This window comes from Cricetulus griseus, assembly GCF_003668045.3.
Source record: "Cricetulus griseus strain 17A/GY chromosome 1 unlocalized genomic scaffold, alternate assembly CriGri-PICRH-1.0 chr1_0, whole genome shotgun sequence".
Lineage (NCBI taxonomy): Eukaryota > Metazoa > Chordata > Mammalia > Rodentia > Cricetidae > Cricetulus > Cricetulus griseus.
The window spans coordinates 249,389,761-249,413,257 of NW_023276806.1; the positions used below are offsets into that span (position 1 = coordinate 249,389,761).

At 39.7% G+C, this 23,497-nt stretch overlaps 2 pseudogenes; both read right to left on the minus strand.

The window, feature by feature from the left end:
- Window positions 1–12,915: 12,915 nt before the first annotated feature.
- Window positions 12,916–21,254, minus strand: LOC100772990 (annotated as a pseudogene).
- A 222-nt stretch (window positions 21,255–21,476) lies between these two features.
- LOC100772410 lies at window positions 21,477–22,916 on the minus strand (annotated as a pseudogene).
- Window positions 22,917–23,497: the final 581 nt, after the last annotated feature.

Sequence of the window (23,497 nt, forward strand, 5' to 3'; positions counted from 1 at the left end):
AGGTTTGTATATGGGGAGGATAAAGATTGAGGAGAGGAGGCACTCCTCCTCTCTCTGCGTTCAGGCCAGGTCTCCGAGGCATCTGGGTCTGGGCTCCTCCGAGTGCCAAATCTGGTTATTGGCTCCTCTGTGTGAGTATCTATTCTTAATAAATTACCAGTTAATAACCTATCCCATGTTCGATCTTGCTCTCTTTCAGAGTAAGACATTTTTTCTCCAAATATGTTTTTTTTTCATATTTCTTGGTAGTTGGTGGAAAAGAACACAGCACAGCACATTTTGCCTCACAATTAGACTTTATTTTAAAACTCAAAAATGATGGATTTAAGCCTACACACATCACACAATGCAAACATTAAAATAAATACTTTAAAAGATACACAGAAAGCTGTTGCAGTTGAGAGGTTACTGGATCTCTCAGAGAGGAGCCAGGGGTGGAAATGCAATGGGAGGCAGGGAAAAATGTGTCATGGGGTGGGGTTGGGGGCGGGGCGGGTGCGGGTGCGGGGGCGTGTGAGAAAGTGCAGTATCTGGTGAAGGGAAGTCAAGCCTTTGTGCTTAAAAACCTGTCCTATTTATGTTCACAGATTCCGTGATAAATTTTCAGTTGATAGCCTATTGTTTTGTAAAATGTATTTTTCTTTTATAGCATGGCCTCACACCATTTTCCCTTGCTGTTTCTGAAAATAAAAAGCAGATGGCAGAGTTTTTAAAAGACAAGGGTGCAAATGTGCATGAAGCCGCTGAGCCAAATAGGTACCGTTTCTTCTGCTACAGTCTCAGTGCTGCTTTTGCTGGTGACAATTGCTTAAGTCAGGAATACTAAAATGACTGGAGGAGGAAGATTGGCTAAATTTGGAGCCACATGGTGAGAAAACCCAGCACGCATGAAGTGTTAGCTGGAAAAAGGACGGTTGAGACTACAACAAAAGAACAGTGTGCTACACCAGGGCTCAGCTCCCCTTTTAATACTGAGTTTGTTCTCCATAACCTGATTTTACTGGTGATTTTATGTTAATTAAGGCAACTTCACATTAATGCTTATTTTGAAAAGTATCAACTTGGTTTAATTATTATCGACAATGAAATTTATAATCACTTTTTAGCACTTCCATTCTGTTTTTATGTATTTTCTTTTCAAATACTCTATTTAACATAAATATGTTTAAAATCATCCTGTCTCTTTGATCACACATTGCTGCAAAGTGGATTTTGAATAGTCTAACACATTAGTTTATCTGTCATGACAATTAAATGCTATCATCACATGGTATTCTTTTGTTCCTATCCTCTCTGAATTGTGTGGATGCTATGTTAATCAGCTGTGCACCCAAACTCCTGAAGCAGCTAATATGGTTAGGGGCAGTTATCCATGGTGAGTACAAAGAACTAAGACTTGAGTTCCATGGCTTGCCTGGGAATCCCATCAGCAGTGGCCTTTGGACATGGTTCTATAGAGCAGGTTCATACAAAAGGGGTGAAATCCAATATGGGAACTGGGAAAACAGATTTTGTCAGAGTTCACCAACTGCAAACCCCAGGAGACTGGAGCTTAGCCACAGTTGGAAAGATGGAGTTGGAGCAACTGTGAGTTTTGGAACAGGCTTCGACTCAACATTTGGTAATGGTTTGGCATCTACTAGCAAACAGGTATGTAACAAAAACAATACCACCTGTACGGTGCCAAAACTATGGTGATTTGTAAGAGTGCTGACAGAGTGATGATTAAAGGCAAAGATTGATTTCCTGTTCCATCGCACATCCATTGGGAGGGAAGACCAGACTCTTAGTTAAGTGTTGAAGCACAATGAAAAGTTATTTGTAAAAAATGTCTAATGTAAGTTATGTTAGGAATGCAAAAGTAAGGAATTCAGAGCATTTGGCAAATTTTTTTTTCAGGAATATTAAAATAATCATCCCGTTGGAACTCCATCGTAGAGAAGCTTTACTTGGGGAAGAGTCAAAGAGTGCAGTTACATTGTCTGCACAGATGAATGCAGGTGAGATTTTTGATCCTATGTTACTCTAAGTCAGTGGTCCTCAACCCGAGGGTTGTGATCTTTGTGGGGATCAAATGACCCTTCCCAGGCATGGTCACCTAAGGCCATCCTGCATTTTATATTTACATTATGATAACTGATGGTTGGTGGTCAGTGCAATGTGAAGAACTGTATTAAAGGGTAGCAGCATTAGGAAGGCCGTGACCCATTGTTGTACATGATTTACCCTAAATAAAAATATTGTAAAGAAAAGTAAAAAGTTTAAGTCTCCCAGAATGAAGTAAGGAAATTATTTATAAGATTATTTATAAGAAATTTCAGATATTAAATAGTACTGTCTGAAAAATATGGGTTTATTTTGTTTTTGGGTCTGGTATATGGGCTATCTATTAATAAACAAGAAGAAGGGTTTTTTTTTTTACCAGAGTTGGAATTTTATTTTATTTTTTTTCAGTTTTTTTAAAAATTTATTTATTAGTTCTAGTTAGGGAACAAGCTTGTTTCAAGTCCCTTCTCCCTCTCCCTCCCCTCACACCCATCCCTCCTCCCCCACCCCCAGACCATCCCCCATCCCATCCACCCACCACTCCCCAGGCAGGGTAGGGCCCTCAACAGGGGCTCTGCAAAGTCCACCAAGTCTTCCTGTGTTGGTCCTGGGCCCTTCCCATGTGTCCAGGGCCAGAGTGTAACCCTCCACGTGGGATGGGCTCTCAAAGTCCGAAGGTTTTTTTTTTTTTTTTTTTCCCAGAGACGGGGTTTCTCTGTGTAGTTTTGGAGCCTATCCTGGCACTCTGGAGACCAGGCTGGCCTCGAACTCACAGAGATCCACCTGCCTCTGCCTCCTGGGATTAAAGGCGTGCGCCACCAACGCCCAGCCAAGAAGAAGGGTTTTGTGATAACACTTTGTATGTATCTTCTATAGGTATGTTATAGCAAATTAGACTTGTTATGAAATCTTCCCAGATTTCAGTCTATATAATGAATACATTATATTTTGTGACTACATATTATTGCACAGTTCAACTTCACTGAAATGTGGGTAAATCACAAAATAATACACAATATTCATTCATTTTCATTAATTTCTTGCCTAACATATAACTAGACCATTATCTTTCTACCGTTTCTATTTAGGTTTTCATACTTTCTCACTGCTACCCACTAGAGGTCATAGTGTATTACAATAGGCTCACGAAAGACTGTTAAAAACAATCTTTGTGTTCTCTTTTCTCTCTTTTGTTTTTGGAAGTACCAAGGGTTGACTTTGTGAGCATTCTAGTCAAGCACTCTCCATATTAACTATACCTCTATAATCTCATTTCCTGTTGTATTTTAATAATATAGGACATGCTGATCCATAGTTTCCATGTTCCAAAGCATGATTTTCACAGCAATTTCCCTAATAGGAAGAAAATTGAACAAATGACACATTTCTGTAACTCACACCATTAACTCACTATCCTGATCCATTGAATCTTGCTAACTTCTGTTGAACAGTGGAAGGAACACTGTCAAGAGTTTGTGCTTCCAGCAGCTGTCATCACAGTGTATTTCTACCTTATTTTGGAAACCACACCAGGGAGCACATACTTTAGAGTAATCCAAATGGCCTTCTTCCCCAAAGAGATGAGAGGAATAGAGTCAGAATTACTATAACATGGGAGAGTTTCTTTGCCGTATTTCTGTATGAATATTATTGGATTTTTGTTTTTGTGTGGTGACGATTGAATTAAGGAGTCCCACATTCTGAGCATGAGTTTTGCCATCAAACCACAATCCCAGTCTATTTGTTTGAAGGTTCAAGTTCTTATCCTGGTAATGGGATATGCTAAAAAGTTTTTATACACTTCAAATAAAGTGAAAAAAGAGAATTGTTTGTATCCTTAATGGAGAACAAGCTGAAGGCATTTAATGAAAACTTAAGTAAACGAGTAGTTTACATCTATAAGCATATAAAGATACCCTTGTGTCCTACAGTACTGCTCTGGAAGCTTCCCGTTCTGTCACTAGGGAGCATAGTTATGAAGTAAGGTGTCTTTCCAATAGTTCCTTTCATGGGAGGTGATGGAAGCTGACTCTGAACTTCCCAATGCTACACAGAAAGGAAGGAGCAGAACTAAAGCTCAGGAGTCCCTTAGCATCCTCTCCAGAAGTGTTGGGTGGAGACAGGGGCGAGAACACTGAACTTTGCACACTCACAAATGGGAATCCTTCGCAAAACTCTTTGTCCCTGGTCTGCTTCTGTCCTCTGTGTTTTGCCATTCTGCAAAAGAAAGTTACCATAAATCCATCTGCCACATATAGGGCATTTCAGTCCTAAATTGAACAATTTCAATTGATCAAGTAAAGAAAATTTTTGGATTATTAACACAATAAATATACTCTTTAAAAATTCTTCCTAATACCATTGGTCAAAACCACCACCACCACCACCACCAAAATACCTATGTGATGACACTGTCAGTTTATAGCAGTAGATACCATTTTTTGCCAGTCAGTGCTCAGTTGGGATCAGAGTCAAATTGTTACAGATGTTTCTTTTCATCTATAAATTTTGTTAAATTTCTTTCTTCTCCCTGTATTGTATTGATCAACAGAATGTAAACAAGAGTTCTCAATGTATTAATTACCCAAAAAGCAATATCTACTATAGAATGTTCTTCATGCTATAGAATGGTCTCCAAGGAAAGAGTCTAAAAATGTTAGTTTTGCCATTCTGGTATATTTTTCTACAGTTCTTATTAAGTACATTTCCTGCTTTTCTTTAGAAGTAGATGACAGTATCGAAGACACATCACTATCTAGGTAAGATTTTTTTCCATTCATTTATTTAGCTCATAAATAAAGCCATGCACAATTATGATACATAATACAGTATATTCACAATGGCATGGCTAAATTAAACCAATTAACATATTCATAATTTTTGTTTTGAGAACACTTAAAGTATACTATCTCACAACTTTTAAAATATAGCATATTGTTATCAAACATATTTATCATGCTCACAGTAGACCTCAAGACATCACAAAGTCCATGCCTCTTATCCAACTGCAGTTTTATATCCTTAAACCAATGTTTCCCTATTGTTAAAAGACCCACATTGAAGCCTAATAGCCACAATTCTGCTTTCTGATCCCATAAGTTCATCATTTCTAGGTTACACATAAAATTGAAATTGTGTGACATTTGTCTTCCAGTGTGTCACTTTTGTTTTTTGGCAAGCATATAACGTTACTACTTACTAAAGATGAAATCAAATTTGCATGCACAGGTGAGCGCTCAATGAAACACCTTGGATTCAACACATATTTGAGTTTCAATTAGCATATATATATATATATACACCAATAATGGCAATATGTTATGCATCAATAGCAGCAACAGCTTTTCCAGGTTCTGCAGTCATTTGAACAAAATTGTAGAGACATCCAGTGCACTCCATTAAAAAAAAACACAAAAAACAAAACAAAAAAACCAACCAAACAACAACAACAACAAAAAAGTAAAAAACAAAACCCAGAAAACAGCACAGTTCTGTTACTCTTGTGGTACTTGGCACCATTTTTTTTTTAAATTAGCTTCTCAGTCATCATCTGGGAGGAAACCATTCTGAGCAACATCATTAAAAACAGCTCTGATAAAGCATGGTCACTACTATGCATCATAAAGCAGGTCCACATATGAGTGAGTACATTTCATGTTTGTCTTTTTGTGATTGGGTTACCTCACTCAGGATGGTATCTTCCAGTTTCATCCATTTTCCTGCAAATTTCAAGATTCCATTGTTTTTTTCTGTTGAGTAGTACTCCATTGTGTAAATGTACCACAATTTCTCTATCCATTCTTCGGTTTAGGGGCATCTAGGCTGTTCCATTTTCTGGCTATTACAAATAATGCTGACATGAACATGGTTGAACATATGTCCTTGTTATATGAATGTGCTTCTTTTGGGTATATGCCTAGGAGTGGAATTGCTGGATCTTGTGGTAGACTGATTCCCATTTTCTTGAGGAGTCGCCATACTGATTTCCACAGTGGCTGTACAAGTCGGCACTCCGGCCAGCAGTGGAGGAGTGTTCCCCTTTCTCCACATCCTCTCCAGCATAAACTGTCATTGGTATTTTTGATTTTAGCCATTCTAACAGGAGTAAAATGGTATCTCAGAGTTGTTTTGATTTGTATTTCTCTGATAACCAAGGATGTTGAACACTTTCTCATGTGTCTTTCAGCCATTTTAGATCCTCTATTGAGAATTGTCTATTGAGTTCTGTACCCCATTTTAATTGGATTGTTTGGTGTTTTCGAGAATAGCTTTTTGAGTGCTTTGTATATTTTGGAGATCAGCCCTGTGTCAGATGTGGGGCTGGTGAATATCTTTTCCCAGTCTGTGGGCTGTTGTTTTGTCTTGCTGACTATGTCCTTTGCCCTACAGAAGCTTCTCAGTTTCAGGAGTTCCCATTTATTAATTGTTGATCTCAGTGTCTGTGCTACTGGTGTAATGTTCAGGAAGTGGTCTCCTGTACCAATTAATTCAAGGGTATTTCCCACTTTATCTTCTAGTAGGTTCAATGTGGCTGAGTGTATGTTGAGGTCTTTGATACATTTTAACTTAAGTTTTGTGCAGGGCGAAAGGCTTGGGACTATCTGTAGTCTTCTACATGTTTGCATCCAGTTATGCCAGCACCATTTGTTGAAGATGTTCTCTTTGTTCCAGCGTATATATTTGGATTGTTTGTCAAAAATCAGGTGTTCATAGGTGTGTGGGTTAATATCAGGGTTTTCAATTCTATTCCCTTGGTCTACCAGTCTATTTTTGTGCCAATACCAAGTTGTTTTCAGGACTATAGCTCTGTAATAGAGTTTAAAGTTAGGGATGGTTGATGCCTCCAGAAGTTCCCTTATTGTATAGGGATGTTTTGTCTATCCTGGGTCTTTTGTTTCTCCATATAAAGTTGAGAATTGTTCTTTCAAGGTCAGTGAAGAAATGTGTTGGGATTTTGATGGGGATTGCATTGAATCTGTAGATTGCTTTTGGTAAGATTACCATTTTTACTATGTTGATCCTGACTATCCAGGAGCATGGGAGATCTTTCTATTTTCTGGTATCTTCTTTAATTTCTTTCTTTAGAGAGTCAAAATTCTTATGGTACAGGTCTTTCACTTTTTTGGTTGTGTTACCCCAGATATTTTATGTTGTTTGTGGCAATTGTAAAGGGTGATGTTTCTCTGATTTCTTTCTCCACCAATGTGTCATCGGTATATAGTAGGGCTACAGATTTTTTTTGAGTTAATCTTGTATCCTGCCACTTTGCTGAAGGTGTTTATCAGCTGTAGGAGTTCACTGGTAGAGTTTTTTGGGTCACTAATGTTGACTATCATATCATCTGCAAATAGTAACAGTTTGACTTCTTCCTTCTTGATTTGTATTCCCTTAATCTCCTTTTGTTGTCTTATTGCTCTAGCTAGAACTTCAAGGACAATTTTGAAGAGGTATGGAGAGAGTGGACAGCCTCATCTTGTCCCTGATTTTAGAGGAATTGCATTGAGTTTCTCACCATTTAATTTGATGTTGGCTGTTGGCTTGCTGTATATTGCTTTATTATGTTGAGGTATGTTCCTGTTATCCCTGATTTCTCCAGGACCTTTATCATGAAGGGGTGTTGGATTTTGTCAAAGGCTTTTTTTGGCATCTAGTGAGATGATCATGTGGTTTTTTCCCCTTCAGTCTGTTTATATGGTGGATCACATTGATAGGTTTTCGTATGTTGAACCATCCTTGCATCCCTGGGATGAAGCCTACTTGATCGGGATGGATGATTTCTCTGATGTGTTCTTGGATTCCATTTGCCAATATTTTATTGAGAATTTTTGCGTCAATGTTCATGAGGGATATTGTTCTGTAGTTCTCTTTCTTAGTTGTGTCTTTGTGTGGCTTGGGTATCAAGGTTATTGAAGCCTCATAAAAAGAGTTTGGTAATGACCCTTCTGCTTCTATTGTGTGGAATACTTTGAGGAGAATTGGTATTAGCTGTGCTTTGAATTTCTGGTAGAATTCTGCACTGAAGCCATCTGGCCCTGGGATTTTTTTTTGCTTGGGAGACTTCTGATGACTGCTTCAATTTCATTAGGGATTATAGGTCTATTTAAGTTGCTCATCTGTTCTTGATTTAATTTTGGTAAGTGAAATCTTTTCAGAAAATTGTCCATTTCCTTTGGATTTTCGAATTTTGAGGAATATAGGTTTTTGAAATATGACCTGATGATTCTCTGGATTTCCTCTGTGTCTGTTCTTATGTCCCCTTTTCATTCCTGATTTTATTAATTTGAATGTTCCCTCTTTGTTGTTTGGTAAGTTGGATAAAGGTTTGTCTATCTTGTTGATTTTGTCGAAGAACCAACTTTTTGTTATATTGATTCTTTGTATTGTTCTCCTAGTTTCCATTTTATTGATTTCAGCCCTCAATTTGATTATTTCCTGGCATCTGCTCCTCCGGGGTGTATTGGCTTCTTTGTTTTCTAAAGCTTTCAGTTGTGCTGTTAATTCTCTAGTGTGATTATTCTCCTGTTTCTTCATGTGGGCATTTAGGGCTATGAACTTTCCTCTTGGGACTGCTTTCAGAGTATCCCATAGATTTGGGTATGTTGTGTCCGCATTCTCACTGAATTCTAGGAAATCTTTAATTTCTTTTTTATTTCTTCCTGGACCCATGAATTGTGCAATTGGGTGTTACTTAATTTCCATGAGTTTGTAGGTTTTCTGTAGTTCGTGTTGTTGTTGAATTCTAATTTTAAAGCATGGTGGTCTGATAAGACACAGAGGGTTATTTCAAGTTTTTTTGTACCTGTTGAGGTTTGCTATGTTGCCATGTATGTAGTAGATTTTAGAGAAGGTTCCATGTGGTGCTGAGAAGAAGGTAAATTGCTTTGTATTTGGGTGGAATGTTCTATAGATATCTGTTAAGTCCAATTGTGCCATAACTTCTATTAGATCTTTTGTTTCTTTGTTAAGTTTCTGTCTGGTGTTTCTGTACAGTGCTGAGAGTGGGGTGTTGAAATCTCCCACTATAAGTGTGTGTGTGGTTTTATGTGTGATTTGAGTTTTAATAATGTTTCTTTTATAAATGTGGATGCCTTTGTATTTGGAGCATAAATGTTCAGAATTGAGACTTCATCCTGATGGATTTCTCCTGTGATGAGTAGGAAGTGACCACCTTCATCTCTTTTGATTGATTTTAGTTTAAAATCCTGTTTATTGGATATTAGGATTGCTACTCATGCTTGTTTCTTGGGTCCATTTGATTGGAAGATCTTTCCCCAACCTTTAATTCTTAGGTACCATCTGTCTTTGAGTTTGAGGTGAGTTTCTTGTATGCAGCAGAAGGACGGATTCTGTTTTCTTATCCATTCTGCTAATCTGTGTCTTTTTATAGGGGAGTTGAGACCATTAATGTTGATAGATATTAATGACCATTGATTATTGTTCATTCTTGTTCGTTTTTTATTTTGATGGTGGTGAGATTATGTGTGGGATTCTATCCCTTTTTCCTTTTAGCTGTTGGTAAGTTGGGATTATCTATTGCCTATATTTTTCTGGTTGTAGTTAACTTTCCTGGGTTGGAGTTTTCCTTCCAATACTTTCTGTAGGGCTGGATTGGTGGATATGTATTGTTTGAATCTGCTTTTATCATGGAATATCTTGTTTCCTCCATCTATAATGATTGAAAGCTTTGCTCGGTATAGTAGTCTGGGCTGGCATCCATGGTCTCTTAGTGTAGGTAGAATATTTATCCAGGACCTTCTGGCTTTCTGAGTTTCCAAGGAAAAGTCAGGTGTGATTCTGATAGGTTTGCCTTTATAGGTTACTTGATCTTTTTCTTTTGCTGCTCTTAATATTTTCTCTTTGTTGTGTATGTTTGGTGTTTTGATTATTATGTGGCAAAGTGACCTTTTTTTTTGGTCCAGTCTATTTGGTGTTCTGCAGGCTTCTTGTATTTTCAATGCTATGTCTTTCTTTAGGTTGGGAAAGTTTTCTTCTATGATTTTGTTGATTATGTTTTCTGTGCCTTTGAGTTGGATTTCTTCACCTTCTTCTATACCTTTTATTCTTAGGTTTGGTCTTTTCACAGTATCCCATATTTCCTGGATATTTTGTGTTAGGGATTTGTTGGACTTAAGATTTTCTTTGGTTGATGAGTCTATTTCCACTAGTGTGTCTTCATCCCCTGAGATTCTCTCTTCCATCTCTTGTATTCTGTTGGTTATGCTTCCATCTGTAGTTCCTGATTGTTTACCCAGCTTATCTATTTCCAGCATTGCCTCAGATTGTGCTTTCTTCATTGCCTCTATTTCAGTTTTTAGTTCTCGAACTGTTTCCTTGAGAGATTGATATTGATTGACTTGAAGATTGATATCTTGTATTTTTTGGTTAATTTTTTCTTCCATTACTTTAAGGGACTTTCTCATGTCCTCTTTGAGATCCTCTATCATTTTCCTGAAGATTTTTTTAAGGTCATTGTCTTCTGGTTCATCTGCATTGTGATGTTCAGGTCTTACTGGTATATGGTTCCTCGTCTCTGGTGGTGTCATATTGGGTTTTCTGTTGTTGGATGTGCTTTTACTTTGTCCTCTTCTCATCCTTTCTTCTGGTGGGTGTAGCTATTGTTTCTTGTTCTCCTGGTAAGTGTGGGACCAAGGTTCTCTTCTGGTAGATGCAAACAGATCCAATACTCTGATGTCGGTCCTCTTCTCGTGAATGGAGGTGTCACTATTCCCTGGGGGTCGGCAGTGTTCGGGCATGTAGGGTCCTGGGCCGGCAGATGGAGGCGGGCTGCCTCTGGGTGTTTGGAGTTCGGAACTGCCGCCAGCAAGCAGGTCGCTTGCGTCAGGTGACTCTGAGCAGTGAAGACGATCAAGGGCCGGAAACAGTTCCTGGCCTACCTGGACTGGCTGATGGAGGCCAGGCTGCCTCTGGTGTTCAGAGTTTGGAACCTTTGGAACCGCCACTGAACTGGTCCAACACGCAGGTCGGTAGCATCAGGTGACTCTGAGCAGCGACAACAAACTCTAGGTAAGATTTTTATAAGTTTTAAAATGCACGAAGTCACTAGGGAAGGCAAAGATAAGCATCTGATACTTCTGAGATAGACATGTATTATGTACTCAATGCTTGCTATACCTTAAAGTCAGCAGGACAGGATTGCACAGTATGTGTGCTCTATAACCTAGCTCCCAACCTTTGAGAATCATATTCAGAGATTTTGACTAATTGATCCTTCTTCTATAAATTTTGGCTTCCCAGTACATCTTTTGCCCCCTGTACAGGTTGACTAGATCCAGGTACTCTACTATCAAGATTCAGAAAGCTAAATTAAGTTGTGTCATTTGACTCTGAAAGAAACCCTGATTACATGACCCAATAGCTTGTTTGGGTATTTTCGTCAGTTGCAGCTGTAACCAATGCTTTATTCTTGTAACGTTTTAAGGCAGATGAGACTCAGATCTGACCAGATCTTCATAGACTTTACTTCATCAACATCTGTCAAATTCTTAGGGGGGCTTCTGTGGTTAGTGAAGAATAGTTGCTAGCATCTACTTAGAGGATGTTTTTCTTGATTCTCTACTTATGATTCTCCATGAATAGGGTAAGTGTGGAATTAGCAAGGTAGTCACACAGAGGAAGATAGGCATGGGCTAACAATGCAAGATGGAGCTTGAAGATGAACAACAGTGAACCGCAGTGTATGACAATTTTGACGAAGAAAATAATTAAATTTACATTTTTTCAGATTTTAAAATTTAAATTAGAAACAAGCTTGTTTTACATGTCCATCCCAGTTCCCTCTCCCTCCCTTCTCTCCTGCCCCCACCAACCCCCTGTCCCATCCCCTTTCTGCTCCTCATGGAAGGTGAGGTCTTCCATGGGGAATCTTCAAAGTCTGTCACATGATTTGGAGCAGGGCCTAGGTCCTCTGCCGAGTGTCTAAGCTGAGAGACTATCCTTCTATGTGGAATGGGCTCTCAAAGTCCATTCCTACACCAGGGAAAATTACTGATCCACTAGTAGAGGCTTCATAGATTGCCCAGGCCTCTTCACTGACATGCATGATCAGATGGTCTGGGTTGGTCCTATGCTGGTTTCCCAGCTATCAGTCTGGGGTCCATGAGCTCCCCCTTGTTCAGGTCAGCTGTTTCTGTGGGTTTCTCCAGCCTGGGCTGGAGCCCTTTGCTCATCACTCCTTCCTCTCTGCAACTGGATTCCAGGAGTTCAGTTCAGTGTTTAGCTGTGGGTGTCTGCTTCTGCTTCCATCAACTACTGGATGAAGGCTCTAGGATCGCATATAAGGTAGTCATCAATATCATTATTGGATAAGGACATTTAAGGTAGCCTCTCTTCTGTTGCTTAGATTGTTAGTTGGGGTCATCCTTGTAGATCTCTGGACATTTCCCTAGTGCCAGATTTCTCTTTAAACATATAATGGCTCCCTCTATTGTGGTATCTCTTTTCTTGCTCTCCTTTATTCTTCCCCAACTCAATCTTCCTGCTCCCTCATGTTCCTCCTCTTCTCCCCTTCTATTTCTTCTGACTCCCTCTCCTGGCCCCTCATGCTCCCAATTTGCTCAGGAGTTCTTGTCCTTTTCCCCTTCTCTGGGGGGGGGCATGTATATCTCTCTTAGAGTCCTCCTTGTTTCCTAGCTTCACTGGCAATGTGAATTGTAGGCTGGTAATCCTTTGCTCTATGGATAATATCCATTGTCTTTTTGTGACTGGGTTACCTCACTCAGGATGGTTTCTTCCAGTTCCATCCTTTTGCCTTCGAATTTCAAGATTCCATTTTTTTTTCTGATGAGTAGTACTCCATTGTGTAAATGTACCACATTTTCTTTTTTTCTTTTTCTTTTTTTATTCAAACTTTTATTTCTCAGTGGAAAATGCTCTTTTCATAAGTGGTGGCTGCATTTTCCCAACATCAAACATCATTTCCAAATGTGGGTTGTTGAGAGAATACCAGTCAGGTATGCAACCTGTCTGATTATAATATTCCTTTGAAAGGGAGAAGCTCCCAAGTATATCTTGCAATGCTCTAAAAACAGCCCTTCCCAGCCAGGCCACACAATTACCTTTGCAGGTTTTGTGTGAATTCGGAAGGTCTTGGTGCCAAGAGTCTTTTTGTATTTTGGTTTTTCTACCAAATACCATATTTCTGCAAGCAATCTGTGAAGAAATCCTGGCAACATAGATGTGCCACCTATGACTTCCAAATACTCCACCAGTTGCTTCCTGGTGTCTATTGGGCACTGCAAAAGAGAATCCAATATTAAAGTGGCAACTGATTTCTCCTCATTATCTTGTTCAAAAAGAATTTCCACAACTGAGTCTCTGATTGATCCAAGAACAGGTAAAGTCTTCTCTCCATCCAATGAGTAGTCAACATTTGGGGGTGGAGAAGGATGCTCACTGTTCCCAACTATATCAAATTTTGCCACTTGGATGTGTAGTCCACGCTTACTTACAAAGCACATATGCACTTTAATATCCTCTAAGATACCTTCTGGAACTGAACCCATCATGGAGGGAAGGCTCAAGCAGCACCAGTGTCAATAGCACATTGTTCCAACAGTTAAGTTTCCAACTCCTTGTGAAGAGCTTTTCCTCCTAAGGGGAGTGCTCCCCAGCAGTTTAGTACTGGGATGGCTTCATATTTTGGCAACACCAGGCTTTCCCTATATCCACAATCCAGGACCATGGCAGAATTAATCCCGAGTGTCAGGAGATTAGATGGCTTGGAGCAAGTAAGACAGATGGAACCTCAAAATATTTTAAAAGAGCATGAGTAAGTGTCTCTCAGAAGTGGGAAGAACATAATACCAACTCAATAACCACAACACGGTGGTCTCTGGGATTCACCAACAGATGCCTGAAATACAGTATGTGGATGAATTCGTTTAAGTAGGAATATAATTCTTCTGTATTGATATTATACTGAACAACTTTGAATGGCTTAGACATGCCAGCTCTTTTGTACCACGTTTTCTTTATCCATTTTTCAGTTGAGGGGCATCTAGGTTGCTTCCAGTTTCTGGCTATTACAAACGATGCTGCTGTGAACATAGTTGAACAGATGTCCTTGTTGTATGAATGTGCATCTTTTGGGTATATGCCTAAGAGTGGAATTGCTGGATCTTGTGGTAGACTGATTCTTATTTTCCTGAGGAACCACCATACTGATTTCCAAGGTGGCTGTACAAGTTTGCACTCCCAGCAGCAGTGCAGGAGTGTTCCCCTTTCTCCACACCCTCTCCATCATAAACTGTCATTGGTGTTTTTGATTTTAGCCATTCTAACAGGAGTAAGATGGTATCTCAGAATTGTTTTGATTTCCATTTCTCTGATGGCTAAGGGTGTTGAGCACTTTCTAAGTGTCTTTCAGGCATTTTAGATTCCTCTATTGAGAATTCTCTATTTAATTTAGCACACTTTTTAATTGGATTATTTGGTGTTTTGGAGACTAGCTTCTTGAGTTCTTTGCATATTTTGGAAATTAGCCCTCTGTCAGATGTCGGGTTGGTGAATATCTTTTCCCATTCTGTGGGCTGCTGTTTTGTCTTGTTGACTGTGTCCTTTGCTTTATAGAAACTTCTCAGTTTCAGGAGGTCCCATTTATTATTTGTTGATCTCAGTGTCTCTAAAATTTACATTTGCAGATAATAAAATTATCTCAGAAAACTGGGTTAGAGCTCGAGCTTTTTTTATTATTATTATTTTATTAGTTCTAGTTAGGGAACAAGCTTATTTCAAGTCCCTTCTCCCTCTCCCTCCCCTCACCCCCAACCCCTCTCCCCACCCCCAGTCTACCCCCCACCCCATCCACCCACCACTCCCCAGGCAGGGTAGGGCCCTCAACTGGGGCTCTGCAAAGTCCACCAAGTCTTCCTATGCTGGTCCTGGGCCCTTCCCCATGTGTCCAGGGCCAGAGTGTAACCCTTCATATGGGATGGGCTCTCAAAGTCCCTTCTTGCACCAGGGAAAAATACTAATCCACCACCAGAGGCTCCCTGGAGTGCAGAGGCCTCCTTATTGACATCCATGTTCAGGGGTCTGGATCAGTCTTGTATGGGCCTCCCGGACAGCATCTGGGGTCGATGTGCTCTCCCTTGTTCAGGTCAACTGTTCCTGTGGGTTTCTCCAACCTGGTACAGACCCCTTCGTTCTTCATTCCTCCCTCTCTTCAACTAAATTCCCGATTTCAGCTCATTGTATATCTGTGGATGTCTGTCTCTGTTTCCATCAGCCACTGGATGAGGGCTCTAGGATGGCATAAAGAGAAGTCATCAATCTCATTTTAGGGGGAGGGCTTTTAGGTTATCCTCTCCACCGTTGCCTGGATTGTCAGATCGTGTCATCCTTGTAGGTCTCTGGAGATCTCCCTGGTTCCAGATCTCTTCTCGGGCCTATAGTGGCTCCCTCTGATATGGTATCTCTCATCCTGCTCTCTTTCCTCTATTCTTCCCCCAACTCAATGTTTCTGCCCCTCCATTTCCTCTCCTCTTCTCTTCTCTTGCTCTTATTGTAGCAGCTCCCCCCCCTGCACCCTCATGCCCCCAATTAGTTCGGGAGTTCATGCCACTTCCATTCCTGGGGACCATTTATCCCTTAGAGTCCTTCATGTTTCCTAGTTTCTTTGGTGAAGAGCATTATATACTGGTAACCTTTTGCTCTATGTCTAAAATTCATATATCAGTGAGTACATACCATGTTTGTCTTTTTGTGACTGGGTTACCTCACTCAGGATGGTTTCCTCTAGTTCCATCCATTTGCCTGTGAATTTCAAGATTCCATTGCTTTTTTCTGCTGAGTAGTACTCCATTGTATAGATGTGCCACATTTTCTCAATCCATTCTTCAGTAGAGGGGCATCTAGGTTGCTTCCAGGTTCTGGCTATTACAAACAATGCTGCTATGAACATGGTTGAACATATGTCCTTGTTGTAAGTACATGCCCTATTTGGGTATATACCCAAGAGAGGAATGGCTGGATCTTGAGGTAGACTGATTCCCATTTTTCTGAGCAACCACCATACTGATTTCCAGAGTGGTCTTACAAGTTCGCACTCCCACCAGCAATGGAGGAGTGTTCCTTTTTCTCCACATCCTCTCCAGCATAGATTGTCATTGGTATTTTTTATTTTAGCCATTCTGACAGGCATGAGATGGTATCTCAGAGTTGTTTTGAGTTGCATTTCTCTGATGGCCAATGATTTTGAGCACTTTCTTAAGTGTCTTTCAGCCATTTCAGATTCCTCTGTTGAGAATTCCCTATTTAGTTCTGCACCCCACTTTTTAATTTCATTGTTTGGTGTTTTGGTGGCTAGCTTCTTGAGCTCCTTATATATTTTGGAAATCAGTCCTCTGTCAGATGTGGGATCGGTGAAGATCTTTTTTTTTCATTTTTTTCTCTTTTTTATTATTATTATTATTATTATTATTATTATTATTATTATTATTACTGTTAATTCAAGTTAGGGAGCAGGTTTATTTCACATGTACTTCCCCTCTCCCTCTCCCTCCCCTCACCCCCATTCCTTCTCCCCCATCGGTGAAGATCTTTTCCCATTCTGTGGGTGGTCGTTTTATCCTACTGACTGTTTCCTTTGCCTTGCAGAAGCTTCTCAGTTTCAGGAGTTCCCATTTATTAATTGCAGACCTCAGTGTCTGTGCTACTGGCATAATGTTCAGGAAGTGGTCTCCTGTGCCAATTTGTTCAAGGGTAGTTCCCACTTTCTCTTCTAGAAGATTCAGTGTGGCTGGATTTATGCTGAGATCTTTGATCCATTTGCACTTAAGTTTTGTGCATGGTGACAGGTATGGATCTATCTGCAATTTTCTGCATGTCCGAATCCAATTGTACCAGCACCATTTGTTGAAGATGCTATCTTTTTTCCATTGTATAGATTTAGCACCTTTGTCAAAAATAAGGTATCCATAGGTGCGTGGGTCGATATCAGGGTTTTCAATTCGATTCCATTGGTCTATCAGTCTATTTTTGTGCCAATACCAAGCTGTTTTCAGAACTATGGCTCTATAGTAGAGCTTGAAGTCGGGGATGGTGATGCCTCCAGAAGATCCTTTATTGTAAAGAGTTGTTTTGGCTATCCTGGGCTTTTTATTTTTCCATATAAAGTTGAGTATTGTTCTTTCAATGTCTGTGAAAAACTGTGTTGGGATTTTGATGGGGATTGCATTGAATCTGTAGATTGCTTTTGGCAGGATTGCCATTTTTACTATGTTAATTCTACCTATCCAAGAGCATGGGAGATCTTTCCATTTTCTGGTATCTTCTTTAATTTCTTTCTTTAAAGTCTCAAAGTTCTTATTGTACAGATCTTTCACTTTTTTGGTTAGTGTTACCCCAAGATATTTTATGTTGCTTGTGGATATTGTGAAAGGTGATGTTTCCCTGATTTCTTTCTCATTGGATTTATCATCTGTATATAGTAGGGCTGCTGATTTTTTTGAGTTAATTTTGTATCCTGCTACCTTGCTGAAGGTGTTTATCAGCTGTAGGAGTTCCCTGGTAGAGTTTTTCGGGTCACTAATGTAGACTATCATGTCGTCTGCAAATAGTGAAAGTTTTACTTCATCCTTTCCAATTTGTATCCCTTTGATCCCCTTTTCTTGTCTTATTGCTATAGCCAGAACTTCAAGTACAATATTGAAGAGATATGGAGAGAGTGGACAGCCTTGTCTTGTTCCTGATTTTAGAGGAAATGCTTTGAGTTTCTCTCCATTTAGTTTGATGTTGGCTATTGGTTTGGTGTATATTGCGTTTATCATGTTTAGATATGTTCCTGTTATTCCTGTTCTCTCCAAGATCTTTATCATGAAGGGATGTTGGATTTTGTCAAAGGCTTTTTCAGCATCTAGTGAGATGATCATGTGGTTTTTCTTTTTCAGTTTGTTTATATAGTGGATTACATTGATGGATTTTCGTATGTTGAACCATCCTTGCATCCCTGGGATGAAGCCTACTTGATCATGGTGGATGATTTTTCTGATATGTTCTTGGATTGGTTGGCCAATATTTTATTGAGTATTTTAGCATCGATGTTCATGAGGGATATCGGTCTGTAGTTCTCTTTCTTAGTCATATCTTTGTGTGGCTTGGGTATCAAAGTGATTGTAGCCTCGTAGAAAGAGTTTGGCAATATCCCATCTGCTTCTATTGTGTGGAACAGTTTGAGGAGTACTGGAATTAGCTCTTGTTTGAATTTCTGGTAGAATTCTGCAGTGAAGCCATCTGGCCCTGGGCTTTTTTTGGTTGGGAGGCTTTTGATTACTGCTTCTATCTCATTAGGGGTTATAGTTCGATTTAAACTGTTTATCTGATCTTGATTTAATTTTGGTAGGTGATATTTATCCAGAAAGCTGTCCATTTCCTTTAGATTTTCCAATTTTGTGGAGTACAGATTTTCAAAGTATGACCTGAAGATTCTCTGGATTTCCTCAGTGTCCGTTGTTATATCTCCCTTTTCATTTCTGATTTTGTTAATTAGCATGCTCTCTCTCTGCCTTTTGGTTAGTTTGGCTAGAGGTTTGTCTATCTTATTGATCTTCTCAAAGAACCAACTCTTTGTTTCATTGATTCTTTGTACTGTTTTCCTAGTTTCTACTTTGTTGATTTTGGCTCTCAGGTTGATTATTTCCTGGCGTCTACTCCTCCTTGGTGTGTTTGCTTCTTTTTGCTCTAAAGCTTTCAGTTGTTCTGTCAATTCTCTAATGTGACTTTCCTCCAGTTTCTTCATGTGAGCACTTAGTGTTATGAACTTCCCTCTTAGCACTGCTTTCATGGTGTCCCATAAGTTCGGGTATGTTGTGTCTACATTCTCATTAAATTCTAGGAAGTCTTTAATTTCTTTTTTTTATTTCTTCCTCAACCCAGGAATGGTGCAATTGGGAGTTATTCATTTTCCACGCAAATGTAGGTTTTCTGCAATTTGTATTGCTGTTGAATTCTAGCTTTAATGCATGGTGGTCTGATAAGATACAGGGGGTTATTTCAATACTTTTGTACCTGTGGAGGTTTGCTTTGCTGCCAACTATGTGGTCAATTTTTGAGAAGGTTCCATGTGGCGCTGAGAAGAAGGTATATTCTTTTGTGTTTGGATGGAATGTTCTATAGATATCTGTTAAACCCAGTTGTGTCATAACTTCTTTCAGATCCTTTGTTTCTTTGTTAAGTTTCTTTCTAGTGGTTCTGTCCAATGGTTTAAGGGGGGTGTTGAAGTCTCCTACTATAAGTATGTGTGGTTTTATGTGTGGTTTGAGCTTTAATAATGTTTCTTTTACAATAGTGGGTGCTTTCGTATTAGGGGCATAGATGTTCAGGATTGAGACTTCATCTTGATGGACTTTTCCTGTGATGAGTATGAAATGCCCTTCTTTATCTCTTTTGATTGCTTTCAGTTTAAAGTCTAATTTGTTAGATATTAGGATTGCTACCCCAGCTTATTTCTTGAGCCCATCCTTTTTTCCCATCCTTTTACTCTGAGGTATCGCCTGTCTTTGAAGTTGAGGTGTGTTTCTTGTAAACAGCAGCAGGATGGAATCTGTCTTCGTATCCATTCTGTGAACCTATATCTTTTTATGGGTAAGTTAAGACCATTGACATTTAGGGATATTAATGTCCATTGTTCATTGGTTCTTCTTTGTTTTGGATTTATTGTTGGTGGTATCATTGCATGTGGACTTTGCCCTCCTGTTTCTTTTTGTGTTTGGTGAAATTAGATTAACTACTGCCAGTGTTTTTGTGAGTGTAGTTATGTTCGTTGGGTTGGAATTTTCCTTCCAGAGCCTTCTGTAGTGCTGGATTTGTTGATATGTATTGTTTAAATCTGTTTTTGTCGTGGAATATCTTGTTTTCTCCATCTATAGTGATTGAAAGTTTTGCTGGGTACAGTAGTCTGGGTTGACATCCATGCTCCCTTAGTGCTTGTAGGGTATCTATCCAAGACCTTCTGGCTTTCAGAGTTTCCATTGAGAAGTCGGGTGTGATTCTGATTGGTTTGCCTTTATATGTTACTTGGCCTTTTTCCTTTGCTGCTCTTAATATTTTCTCTTTATTCTGTAGATTTGGTGTTTTGATTATTATGTGTCGGGGCGACTTCTTTTTGTGGTCCAGTCTGTTTGGTGTCCTGTAAGCTTCTTGTACTTTCATAGGCATATCCTTCTGTAGGTTGGGGAAGTTTTCTTCTATGATTTTGTTGAATATGTTTTCTGTACCTTTGAGCAGTGTTTCTTCACCTTCTTCTACACCTATTATTCTTAGGTTTGGCCTTTTTACAGTGTCCCATATTTCCTGGATATTTTGTGTTAGGGTTTTGTTGGACTTGAGGTTCTCTTTGGTTGATGAATGTATATCCTCTAGCGAGTCTTCAGTAGCTGAGATTCTCTCTTCCATCTCTTGAATCCTGTTGGATATACTTACATCTTTAGTTCCTGATCGTTTATCCAACCTTTCCATTTCCAACATGGTCTCATTCTGTGTTTTCTTTATTGTGTGTATTTCAGCTTTCATGCTTTGAACTATTTCAAGAGCTTCCTTCACTTGCTTGGATGTTTTTTCTTGGCTTTCTTTAGATTCTTTAAGAGATTTATTTATTTCTTGAATGTTTTGGTTTGTCTTTTCCTCCAATTTGTTTAATTTTTTGTTTGCTTTCTCTTCTATTTCTTTAAGGGATTTTCTTGTTTCCTCTTTAAAGGTCTCTATCAACTTGCTGAGATAATTTTTGAGGTCTGTCTCATCTTCATGCTCTGTGTTGGGCTTTTCAGCTCTTACTGGAGTGGAGGCCCTAGATTCTGGTGGTGTCATATTGGTCTTTCTGTTGTTGAGTGAAATCTTATTCTGTCTTCTCCCCATATCTTCTTTTAGTGGGTGCAGGTGGGTTCTCTCTATCTCCTCTTGTGGCCCAGTGGTGTGTGGGGGCTAGGAATTCAATGTCCACAACTCTAGATGATCTTGACGCTCCTGGTAGTCTCCTCACTAGTTCCTAGTTCCTCGGTGGTTCGGCGGTATGGAAGAGTGGGGTGCTAGCAGATTTGGGGCACAGGGAGCTCCTCCCTGCCTGGGTGTGTCTGGCCCAAGCCCGCAGGCACAGGCGGGGGTGGGGGGATGGGGGTGGTTGGGGTTTTCTGGCCTGGGGTCGGGAGCGGGCAGAAACTCACTTACCTAGTTCCAGGTCCGTTGGCACCAATCATGTCCAAAAGGAACCAGAGCTCCCTCCCTGCTCCAGACAGACCTCTATGTAATGGCCAACAGTGATTAAAGAGAAATCAGACACCTGGTTTGTTTCCACTTTGTTGAAGAGCTCACACGAAGGGACCACTATCCATTAAAATGCATTCATCAGTTTTTATATTCCTAAAACAAGATGGGGTTACACATGACTTCTTTTCACTTAAATTTTAAGAAATAACAGGACTGAGTAAAATGTCACTAGTATTCATTCTTTCTGGAGATGTAGGACTGTTTTCTTGGGATTATTTTATTAATATGTGGAATGTACACTTTTTAGCCAATAGAAGAAATTACCACTTGCTTGTCTTCTGTTGCTAAGCATAAATATTTTTAGTCTTCAACAAATGTTTTCCTAAAGCTCACATTAGTAATTATGAATCTTTCACACATGACTATTATCTCAGGTTGGAGACTGGGTGGGTTAAGTGTGGATCCACCCCCGCTGGAGACGAATGGTTCCCCTGCACTTTCCCACAAACAAATTTGTACACGGTTCTCTTTTCCCTTTCTACTGCCGAAACATTAGTTGGAAGAACACATGCATGTTATTAAAAATTAAGCTCAAAACACTCAAAATAATTCAGTATTAGAAACTTGACTCTACCATAAGTCTCTTTTTGGAAGTCACATTGGACCGGCTAAATGCTCCCACACCACGATTTTTGCCATTTAGGAAGTTCACACTGGAGTTCAGTTACTACAACACTGGCTTCTGGCTGGCTGTGCAGGCTCAGTAAGGTCTACTCCTTGTCCTCTGGCGAGTTTGCACTTGGATTCTGTGGTTCATTCTTTGGCAGCTTTTTAGCTATTGTCATGAATATTTCATTTACATTCACTGATGTCTTAGCTGATGTCTCCATGAATAATAAACTGTTGTCATCTGCATAGGACTGTGCTTTCTGGAAGTCAACAGTTCTTTTATTTGCTAGGTCAGCTTTGTTTCCTGACAAAGCTATCACAGTATTAGGACTTGCTTGCCTCTGAAGTTCTTTAACCCAGTTTTTTGCTCTTGCAAAGGACTCCTCATTTTGTGATATCATACACAACTATGGCTGCTTGTGCTCCTCTGTAGTACATTGGTGCTAGGCTATGGTACCGTTCTTGGCCAGCTGTATCCCATATTTCAAATTTTACTGTAGTGTCATCAAGACACACAGTTTGGGTTAGAAAGGCAGCCCCAATGGTACTCTCTTGAAATTCATGAAACTGGCCCTTCACAAAGCAAAGCACAAGGCTTGATTTGGCAACAGCAGACTCTCCTAGAAGTACCAGTTTGAACTGGCAAATTTTATTTCCAGTATTTGGCCCATTGGGTCTTGTTGCTCCTTGACTAGCCATGTCCAAATTTGAAAGAAGTCCCTAATTTCAAATTCCTAAATAACTTCCAGGATGTAAGGTATCAATTTTGTTTTCTTTCTGGAGAAAATACCTACAAAACAACAGATGGCTTTCCAGGATAAAACTTGCTCTGAATGTCCTCAGTACTTCTAAAATTTCAGGGAAACATCGGATTCTCACAGAAAAACTCAGCTTCCGGAGTGCTGGGATGACAGATGGGTGCCTCCATATTCAGTGCCTTTTAAAGTTCAAAGCTACTGAATCTTTACTTCCAAAGACCTGGGGCACGGTTCCCTGAAGCGAGGCCACACACTGCCCTGAGATGGGATGCACCAGAGCCCGCATCTCAGCTCTGCCTGCCTCCCTCCCGCTCCGCAGTGGCTGCATTCCGCATGTGTTGTTTTAATCAAGAGTTAAAATTTTCAGTTTTGTCCTTTCTTTTACATGAAGAATGATGGTAAGGACAGCAGTTATCAGTCATAAGAATTCATTCTTGAAGAATGAATTCAAAGTTGTTTGTGCCAGGTGTTTGCTCATGCCTTTAATCCCAGAACTCAGGAGGTTAAAGGCAGATATATCTCTGTGAGTTTGCGGCTTACATTGTCAACATACTAGGTTTCAGGCCAGCTGGGTTATAGTGAGATCCTGTATCAGATAGGGATTCAAAAATAAAGGATTTAGAACACTTACTGAAGGATTTTCATACAAATAGTAAATCTTTATTTAACATATGTCACAGCAATGGAACATCTTCCAAAGAGCCAGAACAGAAAGATAAAAAGCATGTCCAGTTCAATGAAGGTAAGATTTTTATAGTGAACTACTCTATCTGTTCCTACTAACCTAAATAAAATAAACAGGGTAA